The sequence below is a fragment of the Lampris incognitus genome, chromosome 2 (assembly GCF_029633865.1).
Source record: "Lampris incognitus isolate fLamInc1 chromosome 2, fLamInc1.hap2, whole genome shotgun sequence".
Lineage (NCBI taxonomy): Eukaryota > Metazoa > Chordata > Actinopteri > Lampriformes > Lampridae > Lampris > Lampris incognitus.
The window spans coordinates 145102129-145114319 of record NC_079212.1 but is presented as its reverse complement, the minus strand read 5'-3'; the positions used below and the strand labels follow the sequence as shown (position 1 = coordinate 145114319).

At 48.2% G+C, this 12191-nt stretch overlaps 1 protein-coding gene across 1 annotated transcript in view; it reads right to left on the bottom strand.

The window, feature by feature from the left end:
- Positions 1-12191, bottom strand: part of ripor3 (RIPOR family member 3) — a 144778-nt gene that overhangs the window by 79642 nt on the left and 52945 nt on the right. The gene's annotated exons all lie outside the window — the stretch shown is intronic.

Sequence of the window (12191 nt, the reverse complement as noted above, 5' to 3'; positions counted from 1 at the left end):
AAGTCTGAATTATATAAGAGCTTTAAAAATCAACTACACATAGCATCAAATCTTATACAGCAGAACCTGTCAATCAATCAGTTGATTAATCATTAACTGCATCAATCAATCAATCAACCAATCAATCAGTCAACCAACCAATCAATCAAGCTTCATCTATGCAGCACATTTTGTACATAATGGAGTGAAGTGTTGACCTGAGAATAGATACATGTACATGCATAGAGTATACATGTACAACAAGCAACATGTACAAAAGATTATATAAAAAAAAAAATATATATATATATATATATATATATATATACATATATAGCGGGGGGTTTTTTTCAGAAAACGTCAATGGTGTTGATGAAAGTGCTGCACAAATGAGGAGCAGAATGTTAAGATAGAACAATAAGATAGATGTAGGAAAACAACTTTAATACACTGCAGTACAAGCTTGTTTCATGTGTCATGCACTCATCAGCTGCCAGTGTGGTAAAGCAACAAGCCAAACACACAGCCAGTAGATACTACGCTGCCCCGCGCCACGCCCCCGCCCCTAGTTACAGTGGATGGCAGCCAATCAGAGGACAGAAAACATCTGAAAAATTACAACCGATGGGTTAGGTAGTTACGATGCACAGCAACCAATAGGGGGGTAGAAAACGTTATAACCAACGGGGTAGGGGGTGGGGCTTGGTTTGAAAAAGCAAAGATTTAAAGGGCCAGGGGAGGAAAAAGGGAAAAAAATCCAAACCCAGGTGCGTGTATGTCTGCAGAGTATGCACGGAGGGGGCATTTATGGGTTATTATCAATAATGGTTGGGGGGGGGGGTGATGAAAGGGCAGCTGTGTGCTGACTTTCATTATCCATCCATCATGTTGCAAATGCAGGGATTTAAACTCCAGCATTCAGACAGGAAACAGAGCTACCTCTCTGGAGCTCATTACAAACAAACCCGCCTGAGACACACACACACACACACACACACACACACACACACACACACACACACACACACACAGTCTTTCATGTGGTTGCTGCTAATGTGGAGTTTGGTTTGTACTGAAACAACAACATGCATGTTTTCCTGCAGTATTTTTGTGTTCATCCGTCTCTCCGTGGATCCCGTCTGATCCGATTCAACCAGTTCATTTACAAAACTGTGCTCAGATGAGGAGCCCACACACACACACACAAACACACACTTCCTGTCTGACACCCGTTGCTTTGACGGGCTTCCCTTCAGGAGCCCACCAGAGTCTACGGCCCCTTCACACCTGTGTTTACATCAGAACCAGAATCAGAGACACTTCATTTGTCGCATCGTTTCCCCAGCCCACAGCACTGCAACACAAAGACACAAACACACATCCAAAACTACAAGAACACACAAACTGACACATATATCGAAAAAAAAAAAAAAAAAAAGATCACTGTCCAGGAGAGTGAACACCAGCCAGGATGACTGTAGGAACTGCTGGTCTGCATGGGCTAGCAGGTAGCTTAGCCTGCCCTGCTTCTGCGTCCTGTCAGACCGCCCTCGGTGTCTCCTCTTCAGGTGCAGCTCCTACAGGACTCAGCAGAGCAAGCTCTCCCAGCCAGACACCTTCGACACACCTCCCCGCACTCCATACGGCGACACTAAAAACACAGTCAAGGCTAGGCGAGGCCACCGCCAGACCGCCCCCGGTGTTACCAGAACTGCCGGTTTGCATGGGCTAGCAGTTAGCTTAGCATGCCTCGCTTCCGCTTCCTGTCAGACCGCCGCCGGTGTTACCAGAACTGCCGGTTTGCACGGGCTAGCAGTTAGCTTAGCCTGCCCCGCTTCCGCTTCCTGTCAGACCGCCCCCGGTGTTACCAGAACTGCCGGTTCGCATGGGCTAGCAGTTAGCTTAGCCTGCCCGCTTCCACGTCCTGTCAGACCGCCCTTAGTGGCAGGCATCGCCAAAAATATGCCATTGTCAATAGCACACGCCAACAAACAGGAAGCTGGTGTAACCGCTGCAGTAGAAACCGCAAGTCGGTGGACTACAGATGCGCACAGAGCCGATTAACACCCAATACAGACGCATGAAGGCGAGAGATGTGCACTGGTTTCTTCATCCCTCCCCCCACTATCCCCCCGTTTGAGGGTAGAACATACACAAAAGTGGGCCTAACTACCCCATACTGCAGTCTTACATGCTATGTGCACTTGTGTACTTCTTTGTGTGTTCCTGTAATGTTGTGTATGTTTCTAACAGAACCTTGTATAGAAACTGTTTATTGCATTGTGTACTATTTGCACTGCAACCATCTTTGCACTGTTTAGCCTGTGTGTATTGTACTGTGTGTGTACTGTACTATATGTTGATCACTGCTCTGCAAGTCGTCTACATTGTGTACAAGTCTATTGTGTAGTCACTTGGTGTGTAGCTCATTTGTGTGTTGTTTTGCAGGCCTTGTCAGATCCTGGAGGAAGGCCGTTTAGTTCCACCACATGCTCGTACACACTGGAATGACAGTAAAGTCTGATTTGACTTGAGACACGAGACATGAACTTGAGATGTTTTCATGGTTTTCTTCAGTTCTTTCCATATGGACAGAAAGAATTAAGACCACACAATCACCACATATGGCTGAGAGAGACACAGAGAGAGAGAGATGCAAAGAGAGAGAGCGAGAGCAAGAAAAAGAGAAATGCAGAGAGAGAGAGAGAGAGCGAGCGAGAGAGATGCAGAGAGAGAGAGAGAGCGAGAGAGAGAAAGAGATGCAGAGAGAGAGAGATGCAGAGAGAGAGAGAGTGAGCGAGAGAGATGCAGAGAGAGAGAGTGAGCGAGAGATGCAGGGAGAGAGAGAGCGAGCGAGAAAGAGATGCAGAGAGAGAGAGAGACGCAGAGAGAGAGAGACAGAGAGATGCAGAGAGAGAGAGAGACGCAGAGAGAGAGAGAAAGAGATGCAGAGAGAGAGACAGAGAGATGCAGAGAGAGAGAGAGCGAGAGAGAAAGAGATGCAGAGAGAGAGAGAGAGACAGAGAGACGCAGAGAGAGAGAGCGAGAGAAAGAGATGCAGAGAGAGAGAGACAGAGATGCAGAGAGCGAGAGACGCAGAGAGAGAGAGACAGAGATGCAGAGAGCGAGACAGAGAGATGCAGAGAGAGAGAGACAGAGATGCAGAGAGAGACAGAGAGATGCAGAGAGAGAGAGACAGAGAGATGCAGAGACAGAGAGATGCAGAGAGAGAGAGACAGAGAGATGCAGAGAGAAAGAGACAGAGATGCAGAGAGAGACAGAGATGCAGAGAGAGAGATGCAGAGAGAGAGAGAGAGATGCAGAGAGAGAGAGACGCAGAGAGAGAGAGAGACAGAGAGACGCAGAGAGCGAGAGAGAGAAAGAGATGCAGAGAGAGAGAGAGACGCAGAGAGAGAGAGAGAGACAGAGACGCAGAGAGAGAGAGACAGAGAGACGCAGAGAGAGAGAGAGACAGAGAGACGCAGAGAGAGAGCGAGAGAGAGAAAGAGATGCAGAGAGAGAGAGAGACGCAGAGAGAGAGAGAGAGACAGAGAGACGCAGAGAGAGAGAGAGCGAGAGAGAGAACGCCAGACACAAAAACACCAAAACCCACACAAAGAAACAGAAGGGGAACAGCAAACATGGTAAAGAATGAAGAGTGTAAGAGAACGGCTGGGCTGACAGACAGGCAGACAGACAGGCAGACAGACAGGCAGGCAGGCAGGCAGGCAAAGAGAGGCAGGCAGACAGATAGGCAGACAGAGACAGACAGGCAGGCAGAGACAGGCAGACAGACACAGACAGACACAGACAGGAAGGCAGGCAGACAGACAGACAGGTAGACAGACAGACAGGTAGAGTGGCAGACAGACAGACAGGTATACAGACAGACAGGTAGACTGGCAGACAGACAGACAGGTAGACAGACAGACAGGTAGACTGGCAGACAGACAGGCAGACAGACAGGCAGACAGGTAGACAGACAGACAGACTGGCAGACAGACAGGCAGACAGACGGGCAGACTGGCAGACAGGTAGACAGACAGACAGGTAGACTGGCAGACAGACAGGCAGACTGGCAGGCAGACTGGCAGACAGACAGACAGGTAGACAGGCAGACAGACAAGCAGGCAGACAGGCAGACTAGCAGACAGGCAGACTAGCAGGCAGACAGACAGCAGGGAGAGATGTGCCATTCATGATGGTGTGACGTTAAGCACGGATGAAAAATTATGTGGACATGAAAAATGACAGAATTAAGACCAAACACACACACACACACACACACACACACACACACTGTAAGGCATGTAGAGGCTGACCCCCTCCTTCATGGTTGAGGTTAGCCTGATCAGTGAAACCAGCTGCTTTAGTCTGGGGCTGGAATTAAAGCCAGAGCCTCAGGCCCACCAGCAGCTCTGAACGGGAAACCAGTGCTGCAAGATACTGGTGTTCTAGTGGATCAGGACTAAACCCAGTCTAACACAGTGCTCACCAGCAGCTCTGAACGGGAAACCAGTGCTGCAAGATACTGGTGTTCCAGTGGATCAGGACTAAACCCAGTCTAACACAGTCCTCACCAGCAGCTCTGAACTGGGAATCAGTGCTGCAAGATACTGGTGTTCTAGTGGATCAGGACTAAACCCAGTCTAACACAGTCCTCACCAGCAGCTCTGAACGGGAAACCAGTGCTGCAAGATACTGGTGTTCTAGTGGATCAGGACTAAACCCAGTCTAACACAGTGCTCACCAGCAGCTCTGAACGGGAAAACAGTGCTGCAAGATACTGGTGTTCTAGTGGATCAGGACTAAACCCAGTCTAACACAGTCCTCACCAGCAGCTCTGAACTGGGAACCAGTGCTGCAAGATACTGGTGTTCTAGTGGATCAGGACTAAACCCAGTCTAACACAGTCCTCACCAGCAGCTCTGAACTGGGAACCAGTGCTGCAAGATACTGGTGTTCCAGTGGATCAGGACTAAACCCAGTCTAACACAGTCCTCACCAGCAGCTCTGAACTGGGAACCAGTGCTGCAAGATACTGGTGTTCCAGTGGATCAGGACTAAACACAGTCTAACACAGTCCTCACCCATACCATCACTACAGCCCAACTAGACAGACAAGCAGACCAAACTAAACACCCACCCACACACCTGGAGAGAGAGAGAGAGAGAGAGAGAGAGAGAGAGAGAGAGAGAGAGAGAGAGAGAGAGAGAGAGAGAGCGAGAGAGAGAGACCAGTTCCTCGTGTGTTTAAATCTTACATGGACTGGATGTGTGGGCATTCTTCCATCTGTGTGGCAACATAAACTAAACAGGAAGAGGTTTTAGAGTGAGTGTGTGTCTGTGTGTGTGTTTAGAAACCATGCTCATGGACTGTGCAGCCTGGTGGGCCTCTTGAGGACCCCCCCCACACACACACGTACCTCCTCGTCCCCATGGGCGCCCCCAAAACACTCTCAGGTCAAAGGTAACAGGAAATCACCACAGCACACCTCCAACCCCCCCCCCTCCATCTCTAACCTTGTAGAATTCTGTTTTTCTCCATTTATTTACTTCCTGTTCTCGGTGTATTGATAGAACTTGGTGAGGACTGTGGTACAGACGTGTGAGACGGTGGCTCGTGTTCGGGGCCGGTGTCTGAGGTTGTTTCAGGTGGATGAGATGATGAGGTGTCTGACCTTGTTTCAGGTGGATGAGATGATGAGGTGTCTGAGGTTGTTTCAGGTGGATGAGATGATGGTGTCTCGATGTTGTTTCAGGTGGATGAGATGATGAGGTGTCTGACCTTGTTTCAGGTGGATGAGATGATGAGGTGTCTGAGGTTGTTTCAGGTGGATGAGATAATGAGGTGTCTGACCTTGTTTCAGGTGGATGAGATGATGAGGTGTCTGACCTTGTTTCAGGTGGATGAGATGATGAGGTGCCTGAGGTTGTTTCAGGTGGATGAGATGATGAGGTGTCTGAGGTTGTTTCAGGTGGATGAGATGATGAGGTGTCTGAGGTTTTTTCAGGTGGATGAGATGATGAGGTGCCTGACCTTGTTTCAGGTGGATGAGATGATGAGGTGTCTGACCTTGTTTCAGGTGGATGAGATGATGAGGTGTCTGACCTTGTTTCAGGTGGATGAGATGAAGAGGTGTCTGACCTTGTTTCAGGTGGATGAGATGAAGAGGTGTCAGACCTTGTTTCAGGTGGATGAGATGATGAGGTGTCTGACCTTGTTTCAGGTGGATGAGATGATGAGGTGTCTGACGTTGTTTCAGGTGGATGAGATGAAGAGGTGTCTGACCTTGTTTCAGGTGGATGAGATGATGAGGTGTCTGACCTTGTTTCAGGTGGATGAGATGATAAGGTGTCTGACCTTGTTTCAGGTGGATGAGATGATGAGGTGTCTGATGTTGTTTCAGGTGGATGAGATGATGAGGTGTCTCGATGTTGTTTCAGGTGGATGAGATGATGAGGTGCCTGACCTTGTTTCAGGTGGATGAGATGATGAGGTGTCTGACCTTGTTTCAGGTGGATGAGATGACGAGGTGTCTCGATGTTGTTTCAGGTGGATGAGATGAAGAGGTGTCTTATGTTGTTTCAGGTGGATGAGATGATGAGGTGTCTCGATGTTGTTTCAGGTGGATGAGATGAAGAGGTGTCTGACCTTGTTTCAGGTGGATGAGATGATGAGGTGTCTGACCTTGTTTCAGGTGGATGAGATGATGAGGTGTCTGATGTTGTTTCAGGTGGATGAGATGATGAGGTGTCTCGATGTTGTTTCAGGTGGATGAGATGAAGAGGTGTCTGACCTTGTTTCAGGTGGATGAGATGATGAGGTGTCTGACCTTGTTTCAGGTGGATGAGATGATGAGGTGTCTGATGTTGTTTCAGGTGGATGAGATGATGAGGTGTCTCGATGTTGTTTCAGGTGGATGAGATGATGAGGTGTCTGAGGTTGTTTCAGGTGGATGAGATGATGAGGTGTCTGACCTTGTTTCAGGTGGATGAGATGATGAGGTGTCTGACCTTGTTTCAGGTGGATGAGATGATGAGGTGTCTGACCTTGTTTCAGGTGGATGAGATGATGAGGTGTCTGACCTTGTTTCAGGTGGATGAGATGATAAGGTGTCTGACCTTGTTTCAGGTGGATGAGATGATGAGGTGCCTGACCTTGTTTCAGGTGGATGAGATGATGAGGTGTCTGACGTTGTTTCAGGTGGATGAGATGATGAGGTGTCTGATGTTGTTTCAGGTGGATGAGATGATGAGGTGTCTGATGTTGTTTCAGGTGGATGAGATGATAAGGTGTCTGACCTTGTTTCAGGTGGATGAGATGATGTGGTATCTGATGTTGTTTCAGGTGGATGAGATGATGAGGTGTCTCGATGTTGTTTCAGGTGGATGAGATGATGAGGTGTCTGACCTTGTTTCAGGTGGATGAGATGATTAGGTGTCTGATGTTGTTTCAGGTGGATGAGATGATGAGGTGCCTGACCTTGTTTCAGGTGGATGAGATGATGAGGTGTCTGACCTTGTTTCAGGTGGATGAGATTATGAGGTGTCTGATGTTGTTTCAGGTGGATGAGATGATGAGGTGCCGACCTTGTTTCAGGTGGATGAGTTGATGAGGTGTCTGACCTTGTTTCAGGTGGTTGAGATGAAGAGGTGTCTGAGGTTGTTTCAGGTGGATGAGATGATGAGGTGTCTGACCTTGTTTCAGGTGGTTGAGATTATGAGGTGTCTGATGTTGTTTCAGGTGGATGAGATGATGAGGTGCCTGACCTTGTTTCAGGTGGATGAGATGATGAGGTGTCTGACCTTGTTTCAGGTGGATGAGATGATGAGGTGTCTGATGTTGTTTCAGGTGGATGAGATGATGAGGTGCCTGACCTTGTTTCAGGTGGATGAGATGATGAGGTGTCTGAGGTTGTTTCAGGTGGATGAGATGATGAGGTGTCTGACCTTGTTTCAGGTGGATGAGATGATGAGGTGTCTGATGTTGTTTCAGGTGGATGAGATGATGAGGTGCCTGACCTTGTTTCAGGTGGATGAGATGATGAGGTGTCTGACCTTGTTTCAGGTGGATGAGATGATGAGGTGTCTGACCTTGTTTCAGGTGGATGAGATGAGCAACTCCTTTACCAAATGACCGCATAACTTTTTCCTTCACATCAACCAAACTTGACTGACACGGGTCACCTGCTACACCGGCTGCTGGGTTGCAGCTCAGCCCCCATTGTGGAGGTTCCACGCTCGCCCCCCCCCCCGCAATCTTCCATCCATCCATCTCCCACCCCGTTCGGCCAATCTGTCCATCCATCCAATCTTCTATCCATCTCCCACCCCCTTTGGCCAATCTGTCCATCCATCTCCCACCCCTCTGCCAATTTGTTATTCATCCATCCATCCAATCTTGGATCCATCTCTCACCCCTGTGCTAATTTATCCATCCGTCCAGCCATTCATCGATCCCTCCCTGCCAATTTGTTATCATCCATCCATCCATCCATCCGATTTTCCATCCATCTACCACCCCTCTGCCAATTTGTTATCCATCCATCCATCCACATTTTCCATCATCCTTAATGTTTATGTGGGTAGAGACCTCACATTAAACCACACATAATGACGGGGGATGAAACAGTAGAACTGTGTGTGTGTGTGTGTGTGGGTGTGTGTGTGTGTGTGTCAGTCTAAACAGTGAAGGTCTTTGTATTCGTTAAAGAGAGGCCCCAACGTTCAACAACCATTGAACATTACCACTAACCACGTGAGAATGTGTCTGTGTGTGTGTGTGTGTGTGTGTGTGTGTGTCTGTGTGTTCATCCATTAAGAGGAGCATTTCACTGTCAGTGCCTCCCCTTCTATCGACTCCCTTTATCTCTCTCTTCTTCTCCCTCATTTCTAGTGTCTCTCTCTCGCTCTCTCTCCCTCTTGCTCCCTCTCTCTCTCTTTCTCTGCCCATCTGGCTCACAGATAATCTGTCATCATTACATGTCAAGTTTTAAACGACTTCTTAATGCATCACAGACTTTCAAACACAAATGATCCTCTGAACATCTTTTTATGGTATAACGAGCAATTAAGGACTAAACGTATGTCTCCGTCATGTCTGGCCAAAAGAGAGAATTACTCTAAATCACCGGATTAACCAAAAAAAAAAGTTCAGAAGAGAGAGATAGGGAGAGAGAGAGAGAGAGAGAGAGAGAGAGAGAGAGAGAGAGAGAGAGAGATAGAGAGAGAGAGAGAGAGAGAGGGAGAGGGAGAGAGGGAGAGAGAGAGAGAGAGAGAGAGATCTTCTCACTTGGTACTCTGAGATTAAACTGCTGGTGCATGGGACTAGGATTAGGAGTAAATTCAGGGTTAAGGTTTCGTCCGGTCTCAGAGAGCCGCCCCTGCTGGTCTGTCTGCAGCCCTGGATCCAGGCCAGCTACAAGACGATTGGTTAAGGGAGAGCTGAGAGAGGTCAGAGGTTACGGATGACTAATGCTCCCAAGGGTGAAGAACTATTCTACTTTGAATAACAGCGCGCACACACACACACACACACACACACACACAGATGTCAGAAATCACACACATACACACAGTAACACACACGAACAAGGTGACCACCTGTATATTCAGAATGCCATTCCTCACTCACACCAGCAGTCTCGTCCTTCTTCTCTGCATTCTTTTAAAGTGTGTTCTTCCTCCGACTCACACCAGTAACACATTTCTACCACACGCCGTCCTCTCAGCTGGACTCTTCCATGGCTCCTGTCCTTTAAAGCCTGTCTCAAACACTGGACGTGTCCTCGCTGTGTCCATGAACCGTCCTGTTTTCTGCAAGGACTTCATGGTCTCCTTCAGAGGAGCGATGAAGGACACTGTCCTTCATAGACAGAACATGTTTCATGTACCCCCCCCCCCCCCGCCGTATCTGGCTAATTACCCCACTCTTCCGTGCTGTGCCAGTCTCTGCTCCACCCCTCTGCAGACTACCACATGCCTCCTCCCATACATGTGGAGTCACCAGCCGCTTCTTTTCACCTGACATTGAGGAGTTTCATCAGGGGGATGTAGCTCTTGGGAGGATCACGCTATTCCCCCCGGTTCCCCCGCCCCCCCCGAACAGGCGCCCCGACCGACTGGAGGAGGCGCTAGTGCAGCGACCAGGACACATACCCACATCCGGCTTCCCACCCGCAGACACGGCCAATTGTGTCTGTAGGGACGCCCGACAAGCCGGAGGTAGCACGGGGATTCGAACCAGCGATCCTCGTGTTCGCAGGCAACGGAATAGATCACTACACTACACAGACGTCCCATGTACACTTTTCTTTTCCAAAATTACTTTGAATTATCACATTCGACATCTAAAGTATGAAGGTTGCTACTACTACTACCACCACCACTACTACTACTACTACTACTACTACCACCACCACCACTACTACTACTACTACTACTTTCGGCTGCTCCCGTAAGGGGTCGCCACAGCGGATCATCCGTTTCCATCTCTTCCTGTCCTCTGCATCTTCCTCTGTCACCCCAGCCACCATAAACCTCCTCTTTGGCCTTCCTCTTCTCCTCTTCCCCGGCAGCTCCATATTCAGCACCCTTCTCCCAACATACCCAGCATCTCCAGTCCTCATCTAGTCCTAACAACAGCCGCAAATATTAAATCAAATCAAATATCAAATCCCAAGGCCCCAGTGCAGTGATGGGGACACTGTGCTGTAGGAGGTGCCGTCCTTTGGATGAGACGTTAGACCGAGGTCCTGACTCACTGTGGTCTTTAAAGATCCCACGGCACTTATCACGAAGAGTAGAGGGTTCCCCGGTGTCCTGGGAACATTCCCAGTCTTGCCCTCTCCCCCTGACTACCTAATCATCCCCCCACGTAACTGGCTCAATGATTCCCCCCTCTCCACCTCAAGCTGATGTGTGGTGAGCATACTGGCGCAAAATGGCTGCCGTGCACCACCCAGGTGGTGCTGCACATTTGTGGTGGTTGGAGCGAGTTACCCGCTTCACTGTGAAGCACTTTGAGTGTGTCGAAAAGCCCGATATAAATGTAATGATTACGATTATTATTAGGTTATGTAGTAGTATTAGTGTGTAGTAGTAGTAGTACTAGGTCATGTAGAAGTATCAGGCTGTTTAGTTGTATCAAGTACTGTTATTAGAAAGTATTGTGATATTAAAAGGCTCAAACTAATTTAATCTACAAATCTAGTGACAAACACACACACACCACACATCTCACTACATGTTGCATCTATTTGTATTTATTTGCCTTATGTGTTCTGTGGTGTGTTTGTGTGTTTGAGTGTTGCTGCTGCTACACAGCAATTGCCCCTCTGGGGACAAATAAAAACCTACTTTGACTTTGACTTATTTCTACAGCGATAAAACAACACACGTGTGTGTGTGTGCGTGTGTGTGTTGGCAAGTAGAGCCACACTTGTCAGACGATATTGTGGTGAACAGTTTGTTGTGAAACCATGTGAGGAATGTGGATGTGTTTATCTTGTGATCTTTGTTAAAGAGAGTTGTTCTCACATCATTTGACATGAGTTCCCTGGGCTGGAGTCAGATGTCAGATGTTAGTGTCTGGGGTCGGGGGTCAGGATAAGGTTGAAGGGTCAACGTATCAAATGTTGATGTGAGAACATCTCTCGGTTACACATTAGGGCAGAAGTACTGCCACTGCCTCCAGTGTTACTACAGGCACCACTTAAAGCTGCAATCCGTCATCCAGATGTATCAGGAATCAGGAACACTTTATTTGTCGTTTCCTTTCATGTACTTGCCCACATGAAATGAAACTAAATATCATTTCCCCCAGCCCACAGCAGTCCAACACAAAGACAAAAACACATTTCTAAAAAGTACAAGAATACATATATCAAACCACAAAAAAAAAAAAAATCACGGTCCGAGAGAACAAATCCCAGGATGACTGTCAGAACTGCCAGTCTCCACAGGCTAGCAGTTAGCTTAGCCTGCTCCGCTTCCGCGTCCTGTCAGACCGCCCTTGGTGTTTCCTCTCCTCGGGCGCCAAAGGGGTAGACCAAAGGGTCACCCCACTCCCAAAATACAAACCACAGTATTGGAAGCTGCTGTCACTCCCAAACTGATTGACAGGTCTCTTAATACAAGGACTACATAAAACAACACCTACATCTGGGTTTCTAACGTTTTCTGATACTGTCGGGTTTGTTCACATCGCT